Source organism: Rhinolophus hipposideros (assembly GCF_964194185.1).
Source record: "Rhinolophus hipposideros genome assembly, chromosome: 15".
In the NCBI taxonomy this organism is placed as follows: Eukaryota; Metazoa; Chordata; class Mammalia; order Chiroptera; family Rhinolophidae; genus Rhinolophus; species Rhinolophus hipposideros.
Genome location: NC_138061.1, coordinates 67,198,218 through 67,217,971, shown reverse-complemented (window position 1 = coordinate 67,217,971; position 19,754 = coordinate 67,198,218). Strand labels below are relative to the sequence as shown.

At 50.8% G+C, this 19,754-nt stretch overlaps 1 protein-coding gene across 1 annotated transcript in view; it reads right to left on the bottom strand.

Annotated features, from left to right (window-relative positions):
- RASGEF1A (RasGEF domain family member 1A) overlaps positions 1-18,589 on the bottom strand; it is a 116,931-nt gene extending 98,342 nt beyond the window's left edge. The window contains exon 1 of the mRNA XM_081074460.1: positions 18,452-18,589. The gene's annotated coding sequence lies outside the window, so the exon portion shown is untranslated. The remainder of the gene's footprint in view (positions 1-18,451) is intronic.
- Between the last annotated feature and the right edge of the window lie 1,165 nt (positions 18,590-19,754).

Sequence of the window (19,754 nt, the reverse complement as noted above, 5' to 3'; positions counted from 1 at the left end):
ATCCCTGCAGGAGTAAACAGAACTGCTGAAACAAACGGGCTCTGAATCTGGTGCAGAAAGAGCTTTGGAACTCCAAAAGTTCTTCGCATACCTATCAACCTGTTGCAGAAGCCACTCCTGTAGATGTCTAGGAAGAGAAATAGTAAATCAGTGATTGCCATGAATAACCAAGGCAACAAGATAGCTCAGAAAGAAAGTGAAAAGTCTCCAGAAAAGGAACTTAGAGATATGGACCTTTGTGATTTAAATGACAGAGAATTCAAGATCGCAATTCTGAAAAAACTGAACGAGATGCAAGAAAACACAGAAAGACAGTTTAATGAACTCAGAAACACAATCAAAGAACACCATGAGCATTTTACAAAAGAGATTGAAATCTTGAAAAAGAACCAAATAGAATTTCTGGAGATTAAGAACTCAATAGAAGAAATATACAATAAAATATCCAGCTTAGGTAGTAGAGTTGACCAGATGGAGGAAAGAATCAGTGACATCGAAGATAGGAACCTGGAATTTACACAGAGGGAAGAAGAAAGAGACTTGAGACTTAAAAGAAATGAAAGAACTCTACAAGAACTTTCTGACTCCATCAGAAAGAGCAATATAAGAATAATGGGTATACCAGAAGGAGAAGAAAGAGGGAAGGGAACAGAGAATATATTCAAACAAATCGTCGATGAGAACTTCCCAAACTTGTGGACAGAACTGGATCCTCGAATCCAAGAAGCAAATAGAACACCTAATTACCTCAATCCCAACAGGCCTTCACCAAGGCACATTGTATTGAAGCTGTCTAAAATCAATGATAAAGAAAGAATCCTCAAGGCAGCCAGGGAAAAGAAGACGGTAACTTACAAAGGAAAGCCCATTAGATTATCATCAGATTTTTCAGCAGAAACTCTACAAGCTAGGAGGGAATGGAACCAAATATTCAAACTATTGAAAGAGAGAAATCATGAGCCAAGAATAATATATCCAGCAAAGATCTCCTTTAGATATGAAGGAGGAATAAAGACCTTTCCAGACATCCAGAAGCTGAGGGAATTTTCGAATACACGACCTGCACTACAAGAAATACTAAAGGAGGCTATTAGACCACCATCAACAGGGACAACTTGTGGCAACTGAAACATAAAAAGGGGGAGCGTAAAGGCCTGAACTGGAATATGGGAATAGAGAAAGTAAGCGTACTGAAGAAACTGGAATACTCTAAATATCAAACTTTCTTTTACATAAACTCAAGGGTAACCACTCAAAAAACATCCAAATCTGAAATATATACTGTAATAAAAGAAGAAACAGAGGGAAACATCATAGAATACTACCACACAGAAATAACAGACAACAACAAAAAGGCAAAGAAACAATGGAGACACAGCCTTACCAGAAAACTAAAGACAGAATGACAGGAAATCCTCACATATCAATAATCACCTTAAATGTAAATGGACTGAACTCACCAATAAAGAGACACAGAGTAGCAGATTGGATCAAAAAACTAAACCCAACCATATGCTGCCTACAAGAGACACATCTCAGCTACAAGGACAAGCATAGACTCAAAGTGAAAGGGTGGAAATTGACACTTCAAGCAAATGGTACCCAGAAAAAATCGGGTGTAGCCATAATGATTTCCGATGAAACAGACTTCAGGGTGAAAAAGATAACAAGAGACAAAGATGGACATTTCATAATGGTAAAAGGGACTATACAACAAGAAGACATAACAGTCATCAATATTTATGCCCCCAATCAGGGAGCACCGAAATATACCAAGCAACTACTAACAGAACTAAAGGGAGAAATTGACCAAAACACAATTATACTAGGGGACTTAAATACATCATTGACAGCTATGGATAGATCATCCAAACAGAAGATAAATAACGAAATCGCAGCCCTAAATGACACATTAGATGAATTGGACATAATTGACATATATAGAGCACTTCATCCTAAAACATCAGACTATACATTCTTTTCTAGTGTACATGGAACATTCTCAAGGATAGACCATATATTGGGACACAAAATCAGCCTCAGCAAATTTAAGAAGATTGAAATCATACCAAGCATATTCTCTGATCACAAAGCTTTGAAATTGGATATCAACTGCAAAAAGAAAGCAGGAAAAAACACAAATACATGGAGATTAAACAACATACTTTTAAAGAACGACTGGGTCAAAGAAGAAATTAGAGGAGAGCTCAAAAGATACATAGAAACAAATGACAATGAAAATACATCTTACCAAAATTTTTGGGATGCCGCGAAAGCAGTTTTAAGAGGGAAATTTATATCATTACAGGCCTATCTCAAGAAACAAGAAAAATCCCAAATAAATAACCTCATGTTACACCTTAAAAAACTAGAAAAAGAAGAACAAGCGAAACCCAAGGTCAGCAGAAGAAAGGAAATAACAAAAATCAGAGCAGAACTAAATGAAATAGAGAACAAAAAGACAATAGAAAAAATTAATGTGACAAAAAGCTGGTTCTTTGAAAAGATTAACAAAATCGACAAACCCTTGGCTAGACTCACTAAGATAAAAAGAGAGAAGACACTAATTAACAAAATCAGAAATGAAAAAGGGGAAGTTATCACGGACACCACAGAAATACAAAGGATTATCCAAGAATACTATGAAGGACTATATGCCACCAAATTTAATAACTTAGAAGAAATGGACAAGTTCTTAGAAACATATAGCCTTCCAAGGCTGAATCAGGAAGAACTGGAAAATCTTAACAGGCCGATCACCAGTAAGGAAATTGAATCAGTCATCAAAAACCTTCCCAAAATCAAAAGTCCTGGACCAGATGGCTTCACCAGTGAATTCTACCAAACCTTCAAAGAGGATCTAATACCAATCCTGCTCAAACTCTTCCAAAAAATTGAAGAAGAGTCAGTACTCCCTAACTCATTTTATGAGGCCAACATTACCCTGATACCAAAACCTGGTAAGGACAACACAAAAAAAGAAAACTACAGACCTATATCTCTGATGAATACAGATGCTAAAATCCTAAACAAAATTCTAGCAAATCGAATACAACAATGCATTAAAAAGATTATTCATCACGACCAAGTGGGGTTCATCCCCGGGGCACAAGGATGGTTCAACATTCGCAAATCCATCAATGTGATACATCACATAAACAAAATAAAGGACAAAAATCATATGATTCTATCAATTGATGCAGAAAAAGCATTTGATAAGATACAACATCCATTTATGATTAAAACACTTACTAAAATTGGTATAGAAGGAAAATACCTCAACATAATAAAGGCCATATACGACAAGCCCTCAGCTAACCTCATAATTAATGGTGAAAAGCTGAAGCCCTTTGCTCTACGTTCAGGAACACGACAAGGTTGTCCCCTATCACCTCTGCTTTTCAACATAGTGTTGGAAGTCCTCGCCAAAGCTATCAGGCAAGAGAAAGAAATAAAAGGCATCCAAATTGGGAATGAAGAAGTTAAATTGTCACTCTTTGCAGATGACATGATGCTATACATAGAAAACCCTAAAGACTCCACCAAAAAGCTATTAGAAACAATCAATGAATATAGTAAAGTTGCTGGCTACAAAATCAACGTACAAAAGTCCATTGCTTTCCTATATACCAACAATGAAATCTCAGAAAAAGAGATAGAAAAAACAATTCCTTTTGCAATTGCAGCAAAAAGAATAAAATACCTAGGAATAAACTTAACCAAGGATGTGAAGGATTTATATGCTGAAAACTATAAGACATTTTTGAAAGAAATTGAAGAAGACACAAAGAAATGGAAAGACATTCCGTGCTCATGGATTGGAAGAATCAACATAGTTAAAATGGCCATATTACCCAAAGCCATATACAGATTTAATGCAATCCCCATTAAAATCCCAATGGCATTTTTTAAAGAAATAGAACAAAAAATCATCAGATTTGTTTGGAACCACAAAAGACCCCGAATAGCCAAAGCAATATTAAAAAAAAAGAACAATACTGGAGGTATCACACTCCCTGATTTTTCCTTGTACTACAGGGCTACAATAATCAAAACAGCTTGGTATTGGCGGAAAAACAGACACATAGACCAATGGAATAGAATTGAGAACCCAGAAATAAAACCACATAAATATGGACAGATAATTTTTGACAAAGAAGCTAAAAACATACAATGGACGAAAGACAGCCTCTTCAATAAATGGTGCTGGCAGAATTGGATAGCTACGTGCAAAAGAATGAAACTGGACTGCTACCTGTCACCATGTACCAAAATTAATTCAAAATGGATCAAAGACTTAAGCATAAGACCTGACACAATAAACTGCATTGAAGAAAACATAGGTACTAAACTTATGGACCTTGGGTTCAAAGAGCATTTTATGAATTTGACTCCAAAGGCAATGGAAGTAAAAACTAAAATAAACAAATGGGATTATATGAAACTGAAAAGCTTCTGCACAGCAAAAGAAACTATTGACAAAATAATGAGGCAACCAACTGAATGGGAGAAGATTTTCGCAAACAGTTCCTCTGATAAGGGGCTAATATCCAAAATATACAAGGAACTCATGAAACTCAACAACAAAAAAACAAACAACCCAATTGAAAAATGGACAGAGGACCTGAAGAGACATTTCTCCAAAGAGGATATACAAATGGCAAATAGACATATGAAAAAATGCTCAACATCGCTAATCATCAGAGAAATGCAAATGAAAACCACAATGAGATATCACCTCACCCCAGTCAGAATGGCTTTCATCAACAAAACAAATAGTAACAAGTGTTGGAGAGGCTGTGGAGAAAAAGGAACTCTCATACACTGTTGGTGGGAATGCAGACTGGTGCAGCCGCTATGGAAGGCAGTGTGGAGGTTCCTCAAGAAATTACGAATAGAATTACCATAGGACCCAGCAATCGCTCTCCTGGGTATCTACCCCAAAAATATAAAAGCATTTCTCTATAGAGACACGTGTACTCCAATGTTCATTGCAGCTTTGTTTACGGTGGCCAAGACATGGAAACAACCAAAATGTCCTTCGATAGATGAATGGATAAAGAAGTTGTGGTACATATACACAATGGAATACTATTCGGCGTTAAGGAATGATGATATAGGAACATTTGTGACAACATGGATGGATCTCGAGAGAATAATGCTAAGTGAAATAAGTCAGACAGAAAAAGCAGAGAACCCTATGATTTCACTGATATGTGGTATATAGACCAAAAAGAACAAGACAAACAAATGAGAAACAAAAACTCATAGACACAGACAATAATTTAGTGGTTACCAGAGGGTAAGGGGGTGGGGGGTGGGTGATGAGGGTAAAGGGGATCAAATATATGGTGGTGGAAGGAGAACTGACTCTGGGTGGTGAACACACAATGGGATTTATAGACGATGTAATACAGAATTGTACACCTGAAATCTATGTAAATTTACTAACAATTTTCACCCCAATAAAATTAATTAAAAAAAAAAAAAAAAAAAAAGAAATAAGTCGATGAAAAAAGTCAAGAAAACATATGACTTCACTCATATGTGGGATGTAAAACTGAAAACAAAGGAACAAGACAAAGAAACAAAAATTCATAGACACAGACAACAATTTAGAGAGAGTTAGGGGGGAGGAGGGTGGTAGAAGAGGGTTAAACGGGGTCAAATATATGGTGATGGAAGGAGAACCGACTCAGTGGTGAGCACACAATGTGATATATAGATGTATTAAAGAATTGCACACTTGAAACCTATATGATTTTACTAACCAATGTCGCTCCAATACATGTAAAAATGTAATAAAAAATAGTATCAAATGTCAACTATAATTATTTATATATACATGTATGTATATATATATATATATATATATATATATATATCTATAGATATATATCTGAGTCAGACAATGAAGTTCTCGAACTCATCCTAGAAAAAGTGCTCCATACCTCTTTGCTGAATATCACTACAATCACCTTCGAAGTACTCCTCTTGGGAAGCTATGCACTGACGCCAGTGCCTAGTCTACCCTTCAAAGCACGTTTGGAACTCTTTTTCTAGAATGGCCATCAGAGCTGTCATCATAATACCCTTGATGTCTTGAACATCATCAAAATGTCTTCCTTTCAATATTTCCTTTATCTTCGGATAAAGAAAGAAGTCATTGGGGGCCAGATCAGGTGAGTAGGGAGGGTGTTCCAATACAGTTATTTGTTTACTGGCTAAAAACTCCCTCGCAGACAGTGCCGTGTGAACTGGTGCATTGTCGTGATGCAAGAGCCATGAATTGTTGATGAAAAGTTCAGGTCGTCTACCTTTTTCATGCAGCCTTTTCAGCACTTCCAAATAGTAAACATGGTTAACTGTTTGTCTGATTGGTACACATTCATAATGAGTAATCCCTCTGATATCAAAAAAGGTTAGCACCATCGTTGCAGTAAGTTCATGAACTTAATTTTCATATATGTGGTAACAGATGTAAACTGCAGGATAGGGAATACAGTCAATGGTATTGTAACAGCTATATACCTGTCAGAGGAGTAGTACACTTGAGGGAGGGTATCACTTTGTGAGGGGTGTAAAAGTCTAATCATTATGTTGTTTTGTACACCTGAACTAACAATAAAAAATAATAATAAAGAAAAATACCCTCAACCCAACAGAAGTAGTGTTAATACAAACAGCAGTTCACAGAAAATACAGGTTGATCTTACACATATGAAAATATGCTCCATCTCATTCATAGTAAGAGAAATGCTAATAAATTGCAACAAGATACCATTTCTCACCTATCAAATGGGCACAGACAACGGGTGGAGACCAGGTGCTCAAGAACGTTGCCCAGAGGAGTACAAATTAATGGCTGTGGAGGGCTGTTTGGCAAAATCTATCAAAATTACAGATGTACTAAATTCACTCTATTCTAAATGGACCGCACTTCCCGCACTTCCTCCTGCCTCCAGTCACTCTCTAATTACCTGTCATGTTTGTTATGTTCATTCTCTATCTTATTTTCGGGTTTTGCCTGGGGTCCCAGAGCCTGGCCCGGGCCTGGCACACAGGTTCTCCACCTCTACTGTTCCTCAGAGGATGGGATGATGACAGGACATCTCCCAGGTTCTTTTGGTTCTTCAGTGGCTTTGCCTGAGTCCATCTCAGGTGAGGGGTGAGCGGAACCTCAGCTTAGGTCTCACAGGGCTTCAGAGGTCCCAACGATGTAGAGAGGAGAGGCAGGCTTTGACTATCTGACCTAGGCAGGCAGGGCCCTAGGAGCCTTGTCACTACACGGAGGACAATTCCACACCCACCTTGGGCCCACTTGTGTCTAACTGTCCCTCCATATCTGTCGTGGGCATATGGGTCACCCCCTTCTGTTCTATTTGGTCTGGAGGCCCCTCCAGCAGCAGTGTCCTATGAATCAACATTCTTCTGCCCAGAGCTCCCCCACCTCCCTCAGCCAGCAGTGAGTGACAGAGCACCGGCAATGATAGCTACCCATTCAGAAGCAGGCCAGGGGCATCCACATGATCGTTCTCCAACCCAGCCCTATGGCTGTGTTTGTCATTGTTAATTCTGCACTAAAGTGTCTGTTTGCAACCTGGGTTCCTCTTCACTGGCTTCCTCGGGGGAAGTGTGGACTTCACACTTGACGTCCTGTTGGCCTGGGGAACGGTGTGCCCTCCTCAGGACTGACACACTCAGGGGGCCCAGCCCGCCCTCCTCCCACTGCCCAGGGCCTGGCAGGCCAGCAGTCAGCACTCTGGTGCAGGTGGTCGGCTGCAACTGGGACTTACGGGCCTCTGACATCAGACCTGGAGGTGCAGAGCTTTCCAGTGGTCCTCTGTGCGAAAGGCGTTCCTACCACCGGCAAATTCAGAGGTGCTGGACTGTGCAGGGGATGGACACGCACACGTATGGGAACACTCTCATAGAGGTCTGCCTGCCTCAGCCACACAGGGACCTGCGGCTCTGGAAACCCTGCTCTAGTCAACCTGTCCTTGAAAGAGCGGGAACGGAGGCATGGTTCAGTTTAATTAAAGTCAGCACCATGTGAATAGGTAGGTCGAGGCTGTTTCACTCGGAGGATTCACGGGTTGGGGCGCCACTGCTGACCCTGCCAAATCAGCCTGCCCTGTCAGGAGGCCCAAGGCGAAGGAGGCCCCCACCAGGAGCTTTGCTGAAGGGGCAGCAGGAGGGGTGAGGTCAGGGCTCTCTCCACCCCTGCCCTGCCCGCTTCACCTCATGGCCAACCCTGCGCTCAGCGTCCTCAGTTCCACAGGGATAAGCCCTCAGGGGGACAGTCACAGAGATGATTGTACACAGTGTCTGAGGCCATAGCGCACAGTGTTTCCTGGGGGCGAGGCTGTGGCCACACTAGGTGCAGGACAGGTCACACAGAGAGGCCTGGACTGAGCCCAGGCTAGGGAAGATGGCCAGAAGAAATGAGCACAGGTGGGTTTAGGCAAACAAGTCACCACCTCCCTCTACCTAATGGGACCACAGGTGCTTCAGCAGGAGGGGCTCAGACCCCAGTCTTGATCTCATTATGTGCTGTGTTGGGGAGGCAGAGGGCTGCAGCTGGGCTCCAAACCTTACTCTGCAACCTCTTGGCCTTGTGACCTGGAGTGAAAAGGAAGTAACTCTTTCTGTCATCTCCAGTGGTCAGAGTCTGTCCTCCCACCCTCACTCCTGCCTTCAGGAGAGGGCCCCAGGTCCCCGAGTCCAGGGTGGCGTCACAGGCCTCAGGACCCCCATGGAAAACACTGCTGAGGCTGCTGATCTGTGCAAACTGGGGTGACCTTTCCCAGCATCACAGGAAAGTGCTCTGGCGCTTGGCCAGCCCACTGATGTCCACTCACCATCAGGCTGCGCTCATGTGGGCCCCTTGGGCCAAAGGGACAGGCGCCTTGCCCTCTCAGGCCAGGTGGCCCGGTGCCTCCCAGAGGGCCCAAGGCTGTTCAGGGGCCTGGTGGCCGAGGACTGTTAGATACATGTTTCACCACAGCCCTGCAAACTTTTATGTGCCCAGTCAGGACTGCACAGATGGGAGGGTTTTTAATTTCATATCTAAAGAAATAAATCCAGTTAGAGAACAGAACTGGTCCCCACTGAAGTTTATATAAACTCTTCATGCCAGAGCTCAGTGACGTCCAGCCCCAGGGGAGCCCCTGTACCTCAGGGACTCCAGGACACCAGTAGCTCCTGGCTTCTGCCCTACCCCCTAAAGCAGGGAGCTTCCTCCAGGGGGCATAAGGAAGAGCAGTCCAAAGTGTGTGGAGGGAAGGCAAGGAGAGCAGGACAGGAGAGGGTGTGGGGCTGAGGAGGAGAGCAGCTTGCTTAGGGCAGGCCAGTGGTGCAGACGATAGTGAGCCACGGAGGGGCCCAGCAGGTGTGGGGTGGGCTGCCAAGCCTGCAGGGTTTCTGGACCTGCCACTCTCACGGGCCAGGCCCCTAGTCCCTATGTGCCAAACACAAGCACAGCGACCCTCCCTGTGGGTCCACTTGGCTCAGCCTCTCCACGCCTCTCTTCAGATCAATTCATGTGCCACCACCCCTGAGCTGGGCTGCAAGAAGCCAGGAAGAACTCATGGGCTGCACACTGTAGGCCATGCCCAAAAGGGGGTCCCAGGGAGTCAACCAGCACTGGGCAGGACAGCCGGGAGTGGGGAGGACACAGCAGCTGGGGCTGGCGGGCGGGCCCCAAGTGAGGCTCCTCACCCCACACTGTCCTCACAGGCCTGCACAAGTCCAGTGGGCTCTAGACAGCCCTCAGTCTAGGGTTCTCCTGTCCCTGGTCTGCCCAGCCTCCTGCCACTGAGCCCAAGGCTGACAACCATGAGCACCTCCGTGTGCCAGCCCAGCACCCAGTCGTGGGCCCAGCAGTGAGCAGCACTGAGCAGAAGGTGTAGACGCGCACAGACATGGCCCGGGAGGGGACCACAACAGGCAGCCAGTGCTATCAGCACCTTGCCACAGATGCGGTGCCCAGAAGCAGGCTCGCCAGGGGACCATGGGAGAAGCAGACAGCCCCTTGCCTAAGGGTGGTAACAGTGCTGCTGGGGCTCCCCAGACTCCTAGGCCCTCCAACCTGCCTGGGGCACCTGTCCCCCAGGGCTGCCAGCAGGCTGCAATGCACCACTGACACTTGCAACCTTCTCCGGACGACTGGAGGGATGGCTGACCAACAGCTGACCAGAGCGCACTCCCTGCCTCACAGTGGCACAAGCTTGTGCCGTGGCCTACACCCTGGCGTCCCCCTGGGCTTAGACTGAGCGGAGAGTGCCTAAAACTGCACTTTTGTCCGGCCTCCTCCCCTTTCCTGCCTGCTTGCTCACCCCCGTGCCGGGTGTATCGAGAGCACCCTCCACACCTCTCGCATCACAATCCTCGTCTCAGGCTCTGTGGCCTAAGCCAAGTCTTTCAAAGATGTGGATGACATGAGTAGACGCAGGTATAGCACTTAGAGGAGCACGTAACACAGCCGCCTCGCCAGCGCTGCCATTATAAGTCCCTGGTGCTTGCAGAGGAGAAGCTTCCTGCTGGAAGCCTTGTCCAAGTTGAGGCCTGAGGTGCAAATGTGAGTACAGTGAAGCCCAGGGGACAGGGGAGGGTCACGGCCAAAGGCAGGAAAGGCCAAGAAAAGAGCCAGCTCAGGGCCTAGACATGGCAAAGGGGCAATAGGAAGGACACAGGAAGATCAAGGGAGGCACCGAAGAAGCACAGGACTCACTCTCCAAAGTGCTCCTTGGCAGAAAGGAAAGACCCGGGTTCAAATTCTACCCCTGCCTTTCCCTCTAAACCCAGAAAGCTCGTCAGCAAAATTGGTATAAGGAGACCAGCATTAACAAAAAAGTTTGGAGCACTAAGTCAGGTCTTAGTGAAACACACAGCAGAGCCTTTGGGACAGAGGGCTGCTCAGGTATCCCTCCCCAGTGCTTGCAGGTGAAAGTACATGCACACACATACGCACACACACACATGTGCATACACGTGCACACGCCCAGCATACCAATATCCCCAGCATGGGCAACCTTGTCCCAGGGCTCTGGCCACCACCACACTGCCTGCCTTTCCTTTCTCTCCCCACTGCCACCTTGAGCCTTTCCTGGCATTAATCCTTTGATGGAAATCTCTCCCCTTTTCTCCCTCTAACAGTGCCCCCAGTCTCCTCACATAGACAGCCCAACCTCCCAACATCCTGGCTTCCTTCCCTCAGGACTGGGAATAGCTGTACCCTGGGGCTGCACCCAGTGGCCACCTGGGCCAGAGAGCATGCTTTAACTCCTCCAGTCTCCCCCAGACCTGACCTGGCCTGCCTGCCAGGGGAAGACAGGGAATTCCACCCCTCCCTCAGGAACCCCTGCAGTCCTCTGAAGTCTAGCCGCTGCCTCTCACCCCTTTCCAAGATGCCTGTTTTCCCATCGTAGGGTCAAGGAGGACACACCTGGACATGGCCTTCTCAAGGAACTGGGTTCTCCAGACAGGACCAGCCGGTGGCACATTTGCAGTGCCACTACAGCTGTGTCCTACAAGTATCCCTCATTATATTTTTATCCTTTAATTCCATTCTCATCTTATATCCATTATGATTTCTTCTTTGATCCAGTGAATATATATGTGTTTCAACTTTTCCAAATATCAGACTTCTTAGAACTGTTTTGCTATTAATTTCTATCATAACTGCACTGTGGACAGAAAACATGGTCTGAATCAGTGTTTCTTTGATACACCCTCAGGTGTTTCTACAACTTGTCTACAGGCAATTTTCATGAAAGCCGCCCTCCTGACTGCAGTCTCCGGCTTGCCAGCAGAGCTCCAGCTCAGTAGCTGCTGGGGGCGTGGTCCCAGTGGTGCCCACGTGTTGTGGGTGGCTCCCCTCCAGGCCCTGCCCTATGCAGGATGCCCACTTGTGGAAGTGATTCTAGCTGCTCTGGCCTTTCACAGAGGAATAGCTCAAACCCTTGACAACCCTGCTCATTGTCAACCCTCCCCACTAAGTCCTTGAAAACCCTCACTTTACTGACCCAGCAGTGAGCAACCCAGGGCCCCAGTGCCCAAAGGTCACCCACAGCAGCGAGCTCTCACACAGAGGCCATCAGACACACTCGCCCTGCTGGGGGTGAGCTGGGCTCCCAGGCCAGAGAAGGGAGGGGCACGGGGCATGTGGTGGGAAGGAGCAGGACGGGCTCTGGCTCGCCACGGGCAGTGTGGACAGGACATGGGCTCTCCTGAGGGTGGCCTTTAGGAGATGCTGTTCTGCATCTGGCTCATCAGCCCAGCAGGGGCCACTCACTACTAACAACAATGATAGAATGAATGACTGACTCAGTTGCCTGCCTGCTCTGAGTGATTAACTCACGAAAGCCACTGAGGCTCCCCTAGGAACCCCCCACAAGCTCCTATGTGAGCTTCCAACCCCATCCAATCTGAATCCATCAAACTTTAACCCCCTAATCTCACCTGTCCACAAGCCCAGTCTCCTACCTTCCTTCTGTCCCTCATCTCTGAGGGTAGAAACCTGGGTCCCAGCAACCAGGGCCAACCCTACATAGTCAGCATGGCCAGAGCTGCTGAGCTTCAGGCTTTCACCCAGGGCTGCATGTCATCAGCTCATTTAATCAAGACCACAGGCTCAGAGGGTGCACAGAACCCAGAGAGGGCTTGTTCAGAGTTCACAGCGGAGGGGCTTAGGCACAGAACCAGTCTTCAGGGAAGTTTAGGCAGGAGAAGTCTGGGCCTCTCAGCTGGGTTTCTACAGTGACAAAATGGGGCTCCTCACCCTGGGAAGTGCCGGGTGCCAGGGCTGGTCACATGCACGCACACCCCAAGTTGGAGGCCTCCCTGAGCCTGCCCCGGTAACCTGGCTGGGGCTGGGATGCAGGCCACACCCAGACAGAATTGAGGCTTTCTGACATTCACATCAGGAAGGTCTGGGAACCAGAGTTCCAGAGAGCCTCACCGGCAAACAGGGTTGGGAGAGGGGCCCATGCGATGAGCCGCTTTGGCGGGGGAGAGGAAACAGGCTCTGCTAATAAACCTGTCAGAAAGAACACCCTCTCCCAGCCCCCTCGGCTTCTGGGTGAGCCAGCCTCCTCCACAGATGCTACTCTTTGTTAACAGTGTTGCCATGGCAACCAGATCCAGGGAGAACTCTTTTCAAGGTAGAGTCTGAGGGTGACACTTGGATAGACTGAAGTGGTGGTGACAACAGGCAGGAGCCTGGCCTCCCAGCCCCACCCCCACTACCCTTTCCGGAACAGGTCTACCCCAGAGACCCCCACTGCCTGTCGCAGAGCTTGTGGGTCCACTCCCCTCACCTCTCCCTGAAGGGGGACAGCAATGCGGCCCAGGCGAGACACACCCGCCCCCATACCCTCCCCTGGCCTCCACCTCCTGTCCCCCCCCCCCCCCCGCCCCGCGGCCGCATTCGTTCCCACACACAAATTTGTACCTCTCTGCCCCACCACACACAGTTGCTCACAGACTTTCACACACATCTCATGAATGTTTGCTGAGTCAACCAGTGTAGCCACCATCTCTGAGCTGAGGATCCAACTGGTGCCCACGGGCCAGGTGTACACGAGACTCCAAGGGGCCTGAGTTACACAGGGGCATGCACAGCAGGGGCCCAGGGCGCCCAGTACAACGTGCCATGCAGGAAGGCACCCCAGGAAGGCTGGGAGCTGACTAGGTGGGGAAAGGGGAGCATCTTCACAAAGAGAAGGTTAAAAAGGTGCGGGAAGGGATTGCAGGGGAAGGGATTGCAGGCCAGAGGAGGGTCAGGTGGAGGGGGTAGAAGAGAGGGCTGGGGTGGTGGGCCAGACGGGCTAACAACTTAGTCCTGGCAGAGGCACAAGGGAGACCCCATCTGTCCACCTGCTCAGATGGGGAGCCGAAGGCAGAAGCAGTTCTGGGAGCGATAACAGTGGACAGGCTGTATGTGGTCACCTGGGAGGTGTCCAGCAGGTGCTGGCTCAAATGCTAACAGAGCCCAGAAGACAGGCTGGGCTGATATGAGTGGGATGGGATCTGCACCAAGGAGGGCACAGAAGCTGTGGCTGGGGGGGAAAGGGTGTACGTACAGGTCCTGAGAAATGGCGACACTAAGGGCCCCAAGAGAGGAGGGCGAGCCTGCAGGAGGGTCTGCAGGAGGCCAGAGGAGATGGGCCTCCAGTGGGCCTCTGGAGCCCAGGCCACAAATGCCTGGGAGCAGGGCCAGTGAACGCCTGTGGGGCCAAAAACACCCACAGGCCTCTGAAGACCATTTCCCGGGAGTGAAAGGGGTGAGGTGCAGCAGATTGGAGTGGGAGGGAGGGAGTGGGAGGTGAGGATATGGAGTGAGCAAGCCGAGAACATGCTTCAGAGTCCACTTGTGCAGGGGAAGAGAGAAGGGCAGGAAATAGTGGAAAGGGAGACAGCTGGAAAAGTTTGTTGTTGTGTTAAAGCTGGGAGAAGCTGTATGCAGTAACTTCACCTCTGAGTCCATCACCTGTCAACTAGGGCAGCAACACCGCCTGAGAGGAGGTGATGCAGGAGCTGGACAAATGGAACAACGCGCCCTGCGTGCCCAATGCTGAGCCCCAGGGTTGGCTCCCTGCCTCAGGGGCTCACCATGTGTGTCTCACAGGAGAAATGGGGAGTTCTCCTCTGAAGAGTGAGGGAGACCCACTGAGGCCCATCCTAGGGCCCCTCCTTGAGCTTGCGCCCACCCACTGCTCCCTGAAATCACCTCTCAGCCAGAAGGGACACGGCTCCTGCCACCTCCCTGGGTAGCACAGGCCCAGCCTGTCCCCGGCCCGCTGTGAGGCTTACAGTGGGGAGGAGGACAAGAGTGTCTTTTCTCCTGTGCTGTGTCCACATCCCGGCCCCAGCGCACTGACTCTGACGAGCTTCCCTGTTACGCAGGTGAGGTGCAGAGAAGCTTCCTGGGCAGCACCGCTGGCGCTGCCCCAAATCATTCTAAAAGGCACCCATGTGGTCCTCAGGAAATGCTTTGCAGACAAGAGCATCCTGAGCCCTGACACCACCACACTGTCCATCTGCAGGCTGGGACAGCAGCAGGAAGCACTCTCACCTCTACGTACCTTGGCCCTGGTAGGGTCTGTGCGGGCACCTCTCCGAGCTCTCTTCTCAGGGACTAGGACCATCCCCCAAGCAGGGTCCCAAAGCCCTCCCTACCCCAGGGAGCCTCCTCCACCCTGGCCCCATCCTTCCTGCATTCTGAGTGGGCCAGGACGTGGTGGGGCTTTCCCTTCCACTGTTCCTGCCGCGCCACTGCCAGGCTGACCTCTGCTGACCTTCCCAATACAGCCAGCACTTCCTGGTGTCCCCAGTGCAGACATTCTGAATGGATCCAAAGAGGCTAGGCCAGGGCACCCTTTGCATTCACTCTCTGACACATACATACCTACCCACAGCCCTCTGTGTCCAGGAAGAGGTGAGAAAGGCATGAATTCTGCAAAGAGGGCAGTGTCCTCCTCAGCTCCCGACATGTGACCAGTGGGTGTCAGAGACCCTCCCCCATGGCAGCTGCCCTGCCATGCCACCTGAGCACCGATAATGATGGCTTCTGTGGGGACAGAGTCCCACAGAGCAGTTTTCAGGCTCTCGGCCTCACGTGGAAAGGTGCTGGCTCAGGTAGTAAATGGCCACCAACTGGGATTGGATGGCCATCAGCTGTGGCTAGTTGGCCGTCAGCTATAACCAGTGAGCCATTGGCCACTCATATAACTGCCGTGGCTGAGCGAGCAAGCGTGGATTGCAGTTAGCAAGGGGTTGGTGGGTTGGTTGGCAGAAAAGCCGACGGCGGATTGCAGATCGTGTGGCTCCTGCTTCCTGTGTCTCCAACCCAGCTGCCAGCGAGACTATAGTAGTATGACTCCCCTATCTACGGCTCCATCGCTGTTCCTTTTTGGCTTAGCCATATCCTGCGTTCTGGTGGGGGAGCGGGACCAGAGTCCCTGCATTTCACCTCCCTCCCCACCCCTGCTTCCTCAGACTCTGCTTGGACAAAATGTTGCTAAGAAAACATTCATGGGATGGTGGTGGGCACTGGAAGGCAAAGGAACCTGAGTGACAGCCTGGAGTGGGTGGGAGGGTTGGAGACAGATGTCAGCTCTGAGAGAAAACCAGCCCAAGAACCCAGGGCTGCAGCAGATGGCCTGGGGAGGGAAGAGGAAGGGAGGAGGAGTCCCAGCAGGGGCAGAGGAGGGGTGGGCCACGACTGGAAGCCACATTGAGTCACAACCACCTGGACAGGCCCTGATCTGCATCTCTGTCCTTCCACCATGGCCCTGGCCCACCCCTAGCAGGCCTTGTGGGGAGGCCAGGGGGCCCTCTTCTGGCAGAGGGTCATGCAGAGTGAACACCCAACACCAGCCGCACCCCCCACCCCCAGGGCAGTTGGATCTCAAAGGTCCCACTACTAGCCCTGCACCTTCACTTGACCTATTTGAAAAATTTGGCTTCTGTGACATGTATGTCTTGAGAATAGGGTTCTGTGGCTAAAACCCAACAGTCAACCAAAGCTATTCCAATCCTGCTCATTTGGCTCATTATTCTACAGGGAAGGCAGGTAAGCTCTGGGCTCAGGCCACACCAGAGCATCCAGCGTGCTCTCCTCCGGAGGGCCAGGGGACAGAGTGGTGGGCCACTTGTGCTAGGGACCCGACCCGCTCAGCCTGGGCCCACCAGCACCTGGTCTTGCCCAGGCCTGTCCCGCACAAATGCTGGTGGTGCTGGCATTTCTCCCTCCTCCACCTCTGCCTTCGGTTGCTAAGTTACGCCAAAAAGCTCTCTGCTCTGTGTGAACTGTTCCATTTCCACAATTTACAAGGTGGAAGGGAGCCATCAGGCTGGCAGTTGGAGAAAAACAAACTTGCTGGCTGGCTGTCAGGTCCTGTAGGCATACCTGGGGACACCTGCTGTGCTCTCAAACCCAGCAGCCATGTGTAACAGTACACAGCTGCCCTGGAAGGGTGTCAGCACGCGAGTCCGCACTGCTCACTCCCTTCTCGGGCAGGGTCTGCAGATTCCGCTGCCACTCCTGCCCCGGCTGCTGGGTCACTATGACCCATGTCCCTAAGAACAAAGAAAAGCTGGAGGGGCAGAGAACACCCCCACACCCCCTCCCCCGGCGCCAAGGTCCTCCACTCCCTCCCATTAGAGACCCCTCCTCCTATTCTGGGCTGGGGTCCTGAGGTTCCACTGCAAAGTGTCCCTGGATGTCAGGGGGGAAATGTCCTAATAAGTCAATGAAACCATGGTGTCATCCTACAGATGGGGAAACAGTCTTGGAGGGGCCTGCAGATGTCAAAAACCTGTGGCCTCTCAACTCCCTAGTTCTCTGCTGGAGATGGGAGCTGCGGCTTGCTCTCTAGGCCTCCTATCTGGGCAGGGAAGAGCCTGAACTCAGGCGAGGCTGGGCTGGTCAAGCCTGTCCAGAGGGAGATGGGAGACCCTTGAGGGGCAGAGCAGGCCCCTGCTCTGTGAGGGGCCTCTGTGAGATTTCCCTGCAGGCTAACCTGACTGTATGTCCTGAGCTCCTAGGGCAGGTGGCCATCTGGGCCCTTTCCTTGCTCCAGAGAGTGGGAGAAGAATGACAGCAGTGAGGAGGGTGAACCAAATGGGACCCCCAGCTTTAAGCAGGGAAGGTGGGAGCCTCAACCACTACCACATCTCAGCTCCCAAGGGGCTCCCAGGAGGCAGTTGGCCTCCAAGTAAATATCCACCAGCTGTAGCTCTCAGAAGCAGGGGACAAGTTCCTGCTGAGTGTCCCTCCCTAGACAGCAGGAGCCCCCTCCCCCATCACACACAGCTAACAGAACGAGCTGCACCTGCCCCAGATCCTGCTCCCTGCAAGGCCTGGGGCAAAGAGAGCACGGTCCTTCAAATGACCCCTGCCCATGGTGCAGAGAAGGCCATCTCCCCTCGGCCAAGCCATCTCCCCTCAAATGCTGAGCTGACCCCCAGTTACTCGCCAAACAGCAAGGGCGTGAAATGCCATCGCGGGGCCCAGCACGCACGCAGACAAGCGAATGGAAACTTCCAACTGCGCAGCCCCGATTTCCTCGTACTCCCCAGCCCCCTCCCCCACGCCGGGTCTGGGCCGCGGACCCGCCAGCCAGTGCCCACGCCCGCCTGCCGCGTGCGCTCCCGCCACGCCCGGGCCGAGACTGCCGGGTGCCCCGCAGGGGCGCCGGACTCGGGGTCCCGGTGCTGTCCAAGCCGGGCGGAGTTCTCCGCAACTCGGCGCGGGGCTCCAGCCCGCCCTCCTCCACGCGCGTGCCCGGACCCGCGCCGGGACCCCACGCCCTGGCCCCACGACGGCCGCGCCAAGCGGGACCCCGGGCCCGCGCACGCCCCGCCTGCCCGCGCGGGCGCCCGGAGGGGACGGCCAGCCGCAGGGACGGAGGGACCGAGGGACCAAGGACGGGCGGCCGCTGCCTACCTGGGTCCGGGCCAGCGCAGCTCCCGCGCAGCCCTCGCGCCGCAGTCCGGCCCCGAGCAGCGCGCGGCCCGCGGCGGCTCATGCTCGGCTCCCGGGCCAGAGGCACCCGCCCACCCGCGGCCGCCCCCGCGCGTCGCCAGCCGCGGGCAGAGCCGCTCTCACCGCAGCGGGCGCGGGGGGGGCACCGAGCGGGCCAGGGCGAGCCTGGGGAGCCGGCGGGTGCGGGGCGAGGGGGCGGGGCGGGCGCCAGGAGAGGGAAGCGTGGGACCGCCGTGCGGGGGAGGTGGAGCGCGTGGCCAGGACGTGGGGCGGGGTCGGCGTGGGCCGCGAAGAGAGGGCGCTGGGGGCGAGCCGGCGAAGCTTCTATTCAGAAAGGACAAGGCAACAGACAACTGAAGAGGTGTTCGGGCCACCTCGTGTAAAAGACCCTTTGGGGACTCGCACGAGCTGCCAGAATTTTTATCAGAGGCACCTGACAGCAAGCGCTTCCATGGGCAAATCCTGGTCCCTGCGGTTATTCCCTTTAATCATCACAACCACCCTGTAAGTTTGGTGTTGGTTTTGTCCCCACTCGACAAACGACACAACAGCCGTTCAGGGAAGTGAAGTGACCCTGCAGGATCTCAGAGCTGGTGTCAGAGCTAGGGTCCAAAATCACCGTGAGAGATTCCATAGTCCCCATTTTTCCAAAACCACTAGGAGGAGGATCCAGGTGTTCTGGCTCCCAGTGGAGCCTCCTGTCTCTCTGAAGGGAGTCCCTGTTCTCTGGTGACAACTTTGGAGATTGGGAGTGACCCTTGGAGGCAATCAGAATTCAGGTGAATGTGGAACAGGTCTGCAAGTCCACAGGGTGGAGAGGTCTGGGTGGAAGAATGAGGAGGTGCCCCATAGCACCTCTTGGAGAGACTGAGGACCTTTCTTATTCATTCAGCACAGGTTCACTGAAGGCCATTCTGGGTGCTGGGATACTGGTGTGAAGTTCCCTGTCTGGTTGAAGTTTGCATTCTTGTAGGAAGGAGGGATAAAAGCACAAGAAAATATTTCATATATCAAATGATACAGATGCTCTGGAGAAAAGCATGGCAGGGAGAGGGGACAGGAAGTGCAATTTGTGGAGGTAGTTATTTTATTTTGAGTGGTCAGAGAAGTCTACTGAAAGCGTGACATTTGCACAAAAATCTGACTGAAGCAAGCCATGCTGAATCTGAAGAATAAACATTTGAGGCAAAGGGAACAGTAAGTGCAAAGGTCCTGAGGTGGGAGTATGCCTTGGCATGTGCAAACAATAATGCGGAGGCCAGAG